We start from the raw sequence: 12,922 nt of genomic DNA on the forward strand, positions 1-12,922 counted from the left end.
GATTTTGGGAAGTTTTATCGTTCTTTTAATTCTGTGGTCGATGACTGCCATTGGCATTCCGTTGAGGGTCTTCATGTGAACTTCGGTGGAGGTTTGTCTGTTCTTGGGTCGGCAACTTCCTGGGAGGGGTTAGGGAGGGGGAGAGTCATTGTGGACGAGTCGAATGTCGACGTTGTAAGGAGGTAGGTTGTCTGGTGAGTCGGCAGGGTCAGGTTCTGTGGCTCCTCTGGGAGGGTTAGGTGCGAGAGGAGGGGAGGTGGAGGGGAAGGAGGCGGGGGGAGGGGAGGGATTGGGATGTGGAGCTTCGGGAGGGAAGGTCGGGGGGAAAGCGGAGGTTGTGATGGTGAGTGTGTAAGGGGAACTGGTAAGTGGAGAAATGGATGGGTTGTTGGTGTAGAGTTGAGGGGTGGTAGATGGAGTTGTGTTAGGGGGTGCGGGGTGAGGTATTGTCTAGGTGATAGGTTGTGTTGCTGGGGGAGAGTTTGAAGTGTTACTGGAAGTATCCTGGGACATATTTGCGTTAGGGATCAGGGAGACGTGTGACAGGAGCCTGGGAAGGATGGTTGTTGGCGGGGAAGGTGAGGAGTTCGGGTGGAGTAAGTACATTGGGCAGGTTGATGTGTGCTGGCAGCAAGTGGAAAATCCTGACAAATTCAGACTTGTCTTCCTTGCTCAAGAACAGTGCTTTGAGGTAGCACGCATGCATCCTTCCTTGTAGAGTGAGGAGGTCGGAGGAGTTTGTGGTTGGGATAGGAGAAGCTTGGGTGGCAGACGGAGGTGCAGCAGCAACTGTTGCGTAGAGGTGAGGGTTTGTAGAAGGGGACGAGCTGGAGGTTTTGAGAGATTGTCGCGCCGAGCGGAGTTGCTCATACTTTCGTGGGCATTGCTCAGATACAGCAACGTGTTGACCTTTACAATCAACACAGGTTGCTGCCTGAGCATCACACTCACGAAAACCGTGATCAGTTTCCGCACATTGACTGAATGTGTGGCGCTGAGCTTTGTAGCTCTTAGTCTCGTGTCCGTATTGTAGACATTTAAAACCTTGTATATCGAGGTACTGGTCGGGTTTGTGGTATTTGGCAGGCACTGAGATCATGGGAAACAAGATTCCCCGGGAGAGTAGGCGATCTGTCTCGGTCGAGTTAGAGCATTGTATTTTAAGTGATCTTGAAATGTTCAGTTTGAAAACGTTGATGACATTAATGTCACTGTTTTCTTGATTTATGGCTTCAGTTATCTCTATGGGGTTAAGGGACAAGATAGATGCATCAATATTATTAGCACTATCGACACATCTAGCTTGAAGGGGGTGGTCGTAAGCTTGGATAGGATCTCATCTGGATCGCTATCCTTGCTTAAACATGCTTTATATAGATATTTATTAGTAGGGAATATAATAACCCTACTGAGACGGACCTCAGTGGTCTTAAATATATTCGTTAGTTATTCGAACGTGTAAAGAGGGGGGGGGGGACTTTCGGTTTTAATCAATTTTAAACGAATGTCAGGAGGCATGATGGCATCAATGTCCTAATGCCGAGGAAACGTAGGTGAGGGACCACAACCCCACTCCAGGGAGGACCCTGCACTATCACAGGGTAACCCAGGAGGCTCGGCGGGAGTGGTAAGAATGTGAGGGTCTCAACCCCGTTAGGTGAGAACAGGTCCACACCAAGCCTCCGCTCCTCAGGAAGTAATTTTCCTGAATGGTGTGGGGAAGCTGGGGTAGAAATTGTTCAAGCCTAACGGTCGAGAGATGTTGGATGATGGATGGCAAAAAAGATAGAAAAAAGCACGAGAGAAATGGACTGGAGGCAACGTAGGGTGGAGAGTGAGTTGGCTTTATATCCCACACTCTAGCCAAGGTCAGTCTCTCTCTGGTGTTCACTCGCAAAGCATCTCATGGTGTCACGGATGGCAGTTGTGGACTGACAGGGTGAGCTACACTGTGTTATAAACGTGTTATGGTGATAGAGAAGACTGCAGCATGGAGGGACAACCAGGGACATATTCTCCGTGCAGCGAAACCTCCTCAAACAGTTTTGACAACAGGAGACAAAAGGTCATAAAAACTCTCCAAATGTCCTGAGTGTCAGAAAAGCTTTACGAAACATGTCTATCTTCATAAGCACATGAAATTACATACTTTTGAGAAGACATATCAGGGTAAAGAATGCCAGAGTACCTTCTCCCGTAAGAACAACTTGGTGTTGCAGATGAAAGTTCACATTGGACAAAAGCAATATCAGTGTTCAGAGCGTCAAAAGTATTTTTCTAAAAAATGTGATTTAAAGAAACACTTGAGAATCCATACTGGTGAGAACCCATACCAATGTTCAGAATGTCAAAAAAGTTTTTCTTTTAAAAGTAAGTTAGTGACACATCTGAGAGTTCACACGGGCGAGAAGCTATACCGATATTCAGAATGTCAAAAAAGTTTTTCTTAGAAAAGTAGCTTAGTGACACACCTGAGAGTTCACAAGGGCGAGAAGCCATAGCAATGTTCAGAATGTCAAAAACTTTTTTCTCAGAAAAATAAATTAGTGAGACACCAGAGAGTTCACACGGGCGAGATGCCATACCAATGTTCAGAATGTCAAAAGAATTTTTCTCAGAAATGTAGTTTAGTGACACACATGAGAGTTCACACGGGCGAGAAGCCATACCAATGTTCAGAATGTCAAAAAAGTTTTTCTGTTAAAAGTAGTTTAGTGCAACACTTGAGAGTTCACACGGGCGAGAAGCCATACCAATGTTCAGAATGTCAAGAAACATTTTCTCAGAAAAGCAATTTAGTGACACACCTGAGAGTCCACACAGGCGAGAAGCCATACCAATGTTCAGAATGTCAAGAAACTTTTTCTAAGAAAAGCAATTTAGTGACACACCTGAGAGTTCACACGGGCGAGAAGCCATACCAATGTTCAGAATGTCAAGAAACTTTTTCTAAGAAAAGCAATTTAGTGACACACCTGAGAGTTCACACGGGCGAAAAGCCATACCAATGTTCAGAATGTCAAAAAAGTTTTTGTGTTAAAAGTAGTTTAGTGCAACACCTAAGAGTTCACACGGGCGAGAAGCCATACCAATGTTCAGAATGTCAAGAAACTTTTTCTAAGAGAAGCAATTTAGTGAGACACCTGAGAGTTCACACAGGCGTGAAGCCATACCAATGTTCAGAATGTCAAGAAACTTTTTCTCAGAAAAGTAATTTAGTGAGACACCTGAGACTTCACACAGGCTAGAAGCTATACCAATGTTCGGAATTTCAAAAACAATTCTGTAACAGAGGTAATTTAGTAAAACGTCTGAGAGTTCACACAGCCGAGAAGCCAAACAAGTAAAAATAATATCAAAAAGCCTTTTCTGCTATAAGTACTTCAGTGACACATCGGGAGGTTACACAAGTGAGGAACCATAATAGTGTTCAGAATATCAAGAAACTCTCCCTGGTAAAAGTGCTTTAGTCAGACACCTGAGAGTTCACAAGGAGAGAAGCCGTACCGGTGTTCAGAATGTCAAAAACAATTTTCTTGAAGAGGTGATTAAGGAAGACATCGGAGAGTTCAAACAGGGTAGAAACCATGCTTATGTTCAGAATGTCCTATATGTTTCTCCCGAAAAAGCAGTATAGTAAAACGCAAGGTAGTTGAACGCATCCCAGATATCATGTGGGGAGAAGAACCGGCCACGACCCGCGTGCAGTGGAGCGACCCATGACGTTACACCCAACTTTCCCAAGATCACAGAGGATCCCACCAGGGAGGTCAGGCGCCAAACAGGTGAGACCCCACACTGATAAACAAATGATATTGTTTCATCTCTGGTAATATACTAGTATTTCTGTAAAATGATATTACTATATAAATATATATATATATATATATATATATATATATATATATATATATATATATATATATATATGTGTGTGTGTGTGTGTGTGTGTGTGTGTGTGTGTGTGTGTGTGTGTGTGTGAAAGAAGAAAGTTAAGAGTAAATGTGAATAAGAGCAAGGTTATTAGGTACAGTAGGGTTGAGGGTCAAGTCAATTGGGAGGTAAGTTTGAATGGAGAAAAACTGGAGGAAGTAAAGTGTTTTAGATATCTGGGAGTGGATCTGGCAGCGGATGGAACCATGGAAGCGGAAGTGAATCATAGGGTGGGGAGGGGGCGAAAATCCTGGGAGCCTTGAAGAATGTGTGGAAGTCGAGAACATTATCTCGGAAAGCAAAAATGGGTATGTTTGAAGGAATAATGGTTCCAACAATGTTGTATGGTTGCGTGGCGTAAGCTATAGATAGAGTTGTGCGCAGGAGGGTGGATGTGCCGGAAATGAGATGTTTGAGGACAATGTGTGTTGTGAGGTGGTTTGATCGAGTAAGTAATGTAAGGGTAAGAGAAATGTGTGGAAATAAAAAGAGCTGGTTCAATCCATTGCCAGCACGTCGACCCCGGTATACCACATCGTTCCAATTCACTCTATTCCTTGCACGCCTTTCACTCTCCTGCATGTTCAGGTCCCGATCACACAAAATCTTTTTCACTCCATCTTTCCACCCTCAATTTGGTCCCCTAATTCTCCTCGTTCCCTCCACCTCTGACACATATATCCTCTTGGTCAATCTTTCCTCACTCCTCTCCATGTGACCAAACCATTTCAAAACACACTCTTCTGCTTTCTCAACCACACTCTTTTTATTTCCACACATCCCTCTTACTCTTACATTACTTACTCGATAAAACCACCTCACGCCACATATTGTCCTCAAACATCTCATTTCCAGCACATCCACCCTCCTGCGCACAACTCTATCCATAGCCCACGCCTAGCAACCATACAACATTGTTGGAACCACTATTCCTTCAAACATACCCATTTTTGCTTTCCCAGAAAAAGTTCTCGACTTCCAAACATTGTTCAAGGCCCCCCAGAATTTTTGCCCCCTCCCCCACCCTATGATTCACTTCCGCTTCCATGGTTCCATTCGCTGCCAGACCCACTCTCAGATATCTAAAACACTTAATTCCTCCAGTAACTTACCTCCCAGTTGACTTGACCCTCAACCCTACTGTACCTAATAACCTTGCCCTTATTCACATTGACTCTCAACTTTATTTCAAACACTTTACCAAACTCAGTCACCAGCTTTAGCAGTTTCTCACATGAATCAGCCACCAGCGCTGTATCATCAGCGAACAACAACTGACTCACTTCCCAAGCGCTCTCATCCACAACAAACTTCATACTTGCCCCCTCTTTCCAAAACTCTTGCTTTCACCTCCCTAACAACCCCATCCATAAACAAATTAAACAACCATGGAGACATCACACATCCCTGCCGCAAACCTACATTCACTGAGAACCAATCACTTTCCTCTCTTCCTACACGTACACATGCCTTACATCCTCGATAGAAACATTTCACTGCTTCTAACAAATTGCCTCCCACACCATATATTCTTTATACCTTCCACAGAGCATCTCTATTACCTTTAGCATATGCCTTCTCCAGATCCATAAATGCTACATACAAATCCATTTGCTTTTCTAAGTATTTCTCAGATACATTCTTCAAAGCAAAGACCCGATCCACACGTCCTCTACCACTTCTGAAACCACACTGCTCTTCCCCAATCTGATGCTCTGTACATGCCTTCACCCTCTCAATCAATACCTTACCATATAATTTACCAGGAATACTCGACAAACTTATACCTCTGTAATTTGAGCACTCATTCTTATCCCCTTTGCCTTTGTACAATGGCACTATGCAAGCATTCCGCCAATCCTCAGGCACCTCACCATGAATCAAACATACATTAGATAACCTTACCAACCAGTCAACAATACAGTCACCCCTTTTTTAATAAACTCCAATGCATTAACATCCAAACTCGCTGCCTTGCCGGCTTTCATCTTCCGCAAAGACTTTACTACCTCTTTTCTGTTTACCAAATCATTTTCCCTAACCCTCTCACTTTGCACACCACCTCGACCAAAACACCCTATATCTACCACTCTATCATCAAACACATTTAACAAACCTTCAAAATACTCACTCCATCTCCTTATCACATCACCACTTCTTATTATCACCTCCCCATTAGCCCCCTTCACTGAAGTTCCCATTTGCTACCTTGTCTTACGCAATTTATTTACCTCCTTCCAAAACATACTTTTACTTTCCCTGAAATTTAATGATACCCTCTCACCCCAACTCTCATTTGCCCTCTTTTTCAACTCTTGCACCTTTCTCGTGACCTCCTGCCTCTTTCTTTTATACATCTCCCTCTCATTTGCATTTTTCCCCTGCAAAAATCGTCCAAATGCTTCTCTTCTCTTTCACTAATAATCTTACTTCTTTATCCCTCCACTCACTACCCTTTCTAATCAAACCACCTTCCACGATTCTCATGCCAGAAGCATCTTTTGCGCAAGCCATCACTGTTTCCCTAAATACATCCCATTCCTCCCCCACTCCCCTTATCTCCTTTCTTCTCACCTTTTTCCATTCTGTACTCAGTCTCTCCTGGTACTTCCTCAAACACGTCTCCTTCCCAAGCTCACTTACTCTCACCACTCTCTTCACCCCAACATTCTCTCTTCTTTTCTGAAAACCCCTACAAATCTTCATCTTCGCCTCCACAAGATAACGATCAGACATCCCTCCAGTTGCACCTCTCAGCACATTAACATCCAAAAGTCTCTCTTTCGCGCGCCCATCAATTAACACGTAATCCAATAGCGCTCTCTGGCCATCTCTCCTACTTACATACGTATACTTATGTATATCTCGCTTTTTAAACCAGGTATTCCCAATCACCAGTCCTTTTTCAGCACATAAATCTACAAGCTCTTCACCATTTCCATTTACAACACTGAACACCACATGTATACCAATTATTCCCTCAACTGGCGCATTACTCACCTTTGCATTCAAATCACCCGTCACTATAACCCGGTTTCGTGCATCAAAACCAATAACATACTCATTCAGCTGCTCCCAAAACTCTTGCCTCTCATGATCTTTCTTCTCATGCCCAGGTGCATATGCACCAATAATCATCCATCTCTCTCCATCAACTTTCAGTTTTACTCATATCAATCTAGAATTTGCTTTCTTACACTCTATCACATACTCGCACCACTCCTGTTTCAGGAGTAGTGCTTCTCCTTCCCTTGCTCTTGTCCTCTCACTAACCCCTGACTTTACTCCCAAGACATTCCCAAACCACTCTTCCCCTTTACCATTGAGCTTCGTTTCACTCAGAGCCAAAACATCCAGGTTCCTTTCCTCAAACATGCTACCTATCTCTCTTTTTCTCTCATCTTGGTTACATCCACACACATTTAGACACCCCAATCTGAGCCTTCCATAAGGATGAACACTCCCCGCGTGCCTCCTTCTTCTCTGTCCCATTTTAGAAAGTCAAAATACAAGGAGGGGAGGGTTTCTCCCCCCCCCCCCCCGCTTCCGTCCCCTTTAGTCGCCTTCTACGACACGTGAGGAATGCGTGGGAAGTATTCTTTCTCCTCTATCCCCAGGGATAAGAAAGTTAAAATAATACTAGGCGAGGGTATCTAGCCCCCCGCTCCCGTCCCATTTAGTCGTCTTTTGCGACACGTGAGAAATGCGTGGGAAGTATTCTTTCTCCCCTATCCCCAGGGATATATTTATATATATATATATATATATATATATATATATATATATATATATATATATATATATATATATATATATATATATATATATATATATATATATGATATATATATATATATATATATATATATATATATATATATATATATATATATATATATATATATATATATATATATATATATATATATATTCTAATTTTCTAAAAGAAGGAACAGAAAAGGGGGCCAGGTGAGGATATTCCTTGAAAGGCCTAGTCCTCATTCTTAACGCTACCTTGCTGACGCGGGTAATGGCGAATAGTATGAATGAAAGAAATATATATATATATATATATATATATATATATATATATATATATTAGAAAGTTTGGATGAAAAAAATCATTTTTTAATGTTTGTAGCGGTTTATAAGTATGTTTGTACCGGTTTATAAGTATGTTTGTACCGGTTTATAAGTATGTTTTTACCGGTTTATAAGTATGTTTGTACCGGTTTATAAGTATGTTTGTACCGGTTTATAAGTATGTTTGTACCGGTTTATAAGCATGTTTGTACCGGTTTATAAGTATGTTTGTACCGGTTTATAAGTATGTTTGTACCGGTTTATAAGTATGTTTGTACCGGTTTATAAGTATGTTTGTACCGGTTTATAAGTATGTTTGTACCGGTTTATAAGTATGTTTGTACCGGTTTATAAGTATGTTTGTACTGGTTTATAAGTATGTTTGTACCGGTTTATAAGTATGTTTGTACGGTTTATAAGTATGTTTGTACCGGTTTATAAGTATGTTTGTACTGGTTTATAAGTATGTTTGTACTGGTTTATAAGTATGTTTGTACCGGTTTATAAGTATGTTTGTACGGGTTTATAAGTATGTTTGTACGGGTTTATAAGTATGTTTGTACGGGTTTATAAGTATGTTTGTACCGGTTTATAAGTATGTTTGTATCGGTTTATAAGTATGTTTGTACCGGTTTATAAGTATGTTTGTACCGGTTTATAAGTATGTTTGTACCGGTTTATAAGTATGTTTGTACCGGTTTATAAGTATGTTTGTTTTATCTCTGGGATTGATTTTTAATATTAATGCCTATACGAGAAAACTGTCTAGATAAATACAAAGGTATTATCAGGGATACATAGTCCAACTGTATTATAGAGTATATTACAAAACTACATACCATAAGAACATGAGAAGTAAGGACACTGCAAGAGGCGTATTGGCCCGAGCTAGGCAGGTCCTGAGTCTGTCCACAAACCAACTGCCTGTACCCATAAACACATCCAACCTTCGTTTAAAGCTAACTAAAGAACTAACTTCAACTACTGTACTTGACAGCTTGTTCCATAAATCTACGACCCTATTCCCGAACCAATATCTACCCACATCCGACCTGAATCTATCTAAATCCATTATTTTTGGTCCTACCCAGTGGCGTCATTCTAAGAACTTTATTCATGTTACCTCTATGTATGGTCTTCACCTATTCAAAAACTTCATTCACATCCCCTCTAGGCCTTCTCCTCTTAAATGACTGCAAATTCAGCCTTTTTTACCTTTCTTCATAAGTGAGGTCTCTCTCTCTCTCTCTCTCTCTCTCTCTCTCTCTCTCTCTCTCTCTCTCTCTCTCTCTCTCTCTCTCTCTCTCTCTCTCTCTCTCTCTCTCTCTCTCTCTCTCTAATAATCATTATTAACTGCATAGTATGGAGCCCAAAACTAACCCGCATGATTCAAATGTGAGTCTCACCAATTCAAGATAATGTTGTAATAATACTCGAGGAGTCTCATTGCTAACAGTCCCATTAATGAACCCAAACATACTATTAGCCTTATTACACACTTTAATACATTGTTGCCGCGGCTTAAGATCCTCGCTCACTCCACCTGAAGTACGTGGAATTGTTGATCTGATTAATATGTAATGGCAGACCTGAAAATACACACACACACACACACACACACACACACACACACACACACACACGAACACACACACACACAGACACACACACACACACACACACACACACACACACACACACGTACAAATTCTCTCTACTTCTCTCTTTTCATTTCTTGTATCTTTTATTTTTTGCATTATACACAATAACTACTCCTATATTTGTTCTCTTTACTCGTATATTTCAATAAGGTAAATTAAAGCTTAAGTCCATGTAATTTGTTTAGTAAATCGTAATGAGATCTTTTTCCCTCTGTGTCTGTTGGACCCGAGGAAAGTAAAACCATTCCTCATTATTGACAATAGTGTTTTAGGGTTAAGTAAGCAATGGTTTCATCAATATAGACTTTGGTAAAGAGAAATTGATATTAAATCTAAGAAGTTCATGATCAGGCAAATAAATGATCCTAGCCCTCTTAGCAAAATCTAATCTATTATTTACATTATATGGCGAGATTCTTTTTCCTTTACCGTAGCTGAGATGCCCCTACCCTCAAAAACTTTCATTGACTTAATAAAACTTTGTTGACAATAACGTTTTCCAAGTTCCTGAGGCTGATTCTTATTGAACGAAATTCGGTTTAGCCATGATAAATTCCCTCACTCCCATTCTCATTAACTTATTCATGGAATACTGAGATGCAAACTTCAGTTAGTAAAAGTCCAAAAATATGGTTAAGATACGTTAACGATGTGTGGTCCTTATGGCCATCTTACCAAGATCATGATGTTTTCTTTAACGAATTACGATTCATCCCACCATCAAGTTTAAGACTAAATGGAAACACAAAGGCAAATCACCCTTCCTTAATGTGGTGATAATTAGGTATTTTGATTAGTTATCCTTTAAGATCTACAGGAAGCCTACCAGTGCTGAGAGTTATATTCATTATTTTTCAGGATGTGGGAAAACAGGATCCCAGCTCCAGGTGTGGTGTGCAGGAACAGTTCCCCAGTGCTACGTCTGGTGTGTGAGGGACACAATACCTATGTGTGAGATGTGATGTGTGAAGGAACGCCATGCCCAAGCAGAGATACGGAACTCTTATCACAGTATCCTCATCCCGGTACAAGCTTGCGGTGTGTGGGACATAGTACTACCTGCCAGGTCTGGTATATGAGAAGCAGAGTACCTCAGTGCCAGTGCAATACTGGTGAGTGTGAGATGAAATGGCTTAGTGTCAGATGTGGAGTGTGGTGAGACAGTACACCAGTGTCAGTGTAGGTGTGGTGGTGCAGTCGCTGTAGTGCCAACACTGACTTCCTTCACCCTACACTACTCACCCTCATTACCGACCTACAAGACCTTCCTTCACTACGGTGAGGTGTCTGGTGACATCAGTACCCCAGTGTTAGTGTAGGTATGGTATGGTGGTACAGGACCTCGTGACAGGTGTGGTGTGTGGTGAGACACTACCACAGATTTAGTGTATGTGTGGTGCCACAGGACCCTTGTGCCAGGTGCAGTGCCTAGTGACACAGTACCACAGTGCTAAGCCTGTTGTGTAGTGACACAATCGCCAAGCTTCTCTGCAGGTCTGGTCTGCAGAGACACGTTGCCAGTCTTGATGTTTGAGGACAAACTATCTCAACATTAAGTCTGGTTTATGGGAAATTCATTATCTTGTACCATCCATGATGAGTGTAGAATACAGCAGCCCAGTGCCTGGTCTAGTGTGTGGGAGGCATACTGCCTCACTCCCAGGTCTGGTTTATAGTAACACAGGTGTCACCCTCTTGCTCACATATGATCATCTCTGGTGGGTGTCTGCGACTTATGTAACTTTATGTCCACAACCTTTTGATCATATCTAAACATTATGGCCTCAGTAAACCGTGCAAGAGATTACTTGATTTGTAAAAATTCTCACTATAGAAATATCATTAATTTTTAAAAAAAAGTATTGATTTACGTGTGTTTATTGTATTAGTGATATGTTATCAAAGAAATAAATTACCTTTTAATCAATCTTTTCTTTTTTTTTTTTTTTACTTGCCTGATCAGTAGTGTATGTCATTTCACTTGCATCTCCATATGAAAACAACAGCAGGACACATGTTATTTTCATTGAAAATTAACTATACATGGTGGTAAGTACAGACGTACAGTACAGTACATGTAGAGCCTCAACATTAAGCCAGGAGAGCTCAGGTTACTGGCTGCAAGCAAATGTGACGAAACTCCTGAAGGAAAGTGACTTTTCCCTAAAATAAGCTCACTGTAGGTAAGTTGTCTGTTTATTGCCATTAGACTGTGTAGAAAACCTTAATACTTATGTGTGGTGGTAACGAGTGGCAACAGTTTGCAGTGTTACACTTGTCGCTGCACCTAATACTAATATTGAACTGTGCATTGTTTTACTGTCATTGGTTCATGACATAAAGTATTCTAGATATTGCTAATGTTCGGAGGCTACGTAACTAAATGTCAGAGTCTGAGAAAGCATCTGTAGAAGATATTATGTGATTGCTATTTCTGAATCTTGGTTTGATATAAAATAGATAGACTTCTTTGCCTAATACGCAATTCCAGGGTATAATCTTTAATAAAAACATGGTAAATAATGTAGGCGGTAATGTATGGCCTTTGTTAAAGATCATCTTAATCTTGTGATGAATAAAATGTACCCGATGGGAATGTCGATTTGATTTTGCATAGATTAAAGATGAGCTTCGTAAGAAAATAACAGTAGGACAAACACCAGAGAAAGGCGACAGATTTTATGATCAGTTTGCAGAAATTTGTGATGAACAAGATTCTGTCGTAAAAGACTTAAGTGCAAGGTTGGGGCGAATGTCTCTTTCCACCAGCTTCGGGTGCGGATCCACGTAGATTTGCTTGATATTTCCATAATCCAATTAGTTGAGAAACCTGCTCGTGACGTTGATAATGTTGAAGATTGAGGTAAGTTTGTTACAATTCAATAAATGTTATTTCTTTTGTTAAAAGAAAGATTATTGTCTGGATATCCATAGAAAAAGTATCTCAGTGATTGTATGAGTGAAGTGTACATACATATCTAGGTGTAGGTTGAGGCCAGTATAGAGCGTACAGTGGGTAAAATACATCAACATAGGAGAGTGACGGGGGAAGGGGAGCTGGCTCAGGCACCCCAAGGGTACACTCCCTTCAGAGGTGGGTCTAGGATACATTAATTACAGTATACTAAGCGATACTGATAGTAACATAGATAACAACGTTTGTGTAACACAAACCAGGTATAACACGACATACAGTATACTGATAGTAACATAGACAACAACGTTTGTGTAACACAAAGCAGGTA

The 12,922-nt window shown here is 41.0% G+C and overlaps 1 pseudogene; it reads left to right on the forward strand.

The window, feature by feature from the left end:
* Positions 1–1,896: 1,896 nt before the first annotated feature.
* On the forward strand, positions 1,897–10,775 carry LOC139762279 (uncharacterized; annotated as a pseudogene).
* The last annotated feature ends 2,147 nt before the right edge of the window (positions 10,776–12,922 follow it).

This window comes from Panulirus ornatus, chromosome 43, assembly GCF_036320965.1.
Source record: "Panulirus ornatus isolate Po-2019 chromosome 43, ASM3632096v1, whole genome shotgun sequence".
Taxonomy (NCBI): domain Eukaryota; kingdom Metazoa; phylum Arthropoda; class Malacostraca; order Decapoda; family Palinuridae; genus Panulirus; species Panulirus ornatus.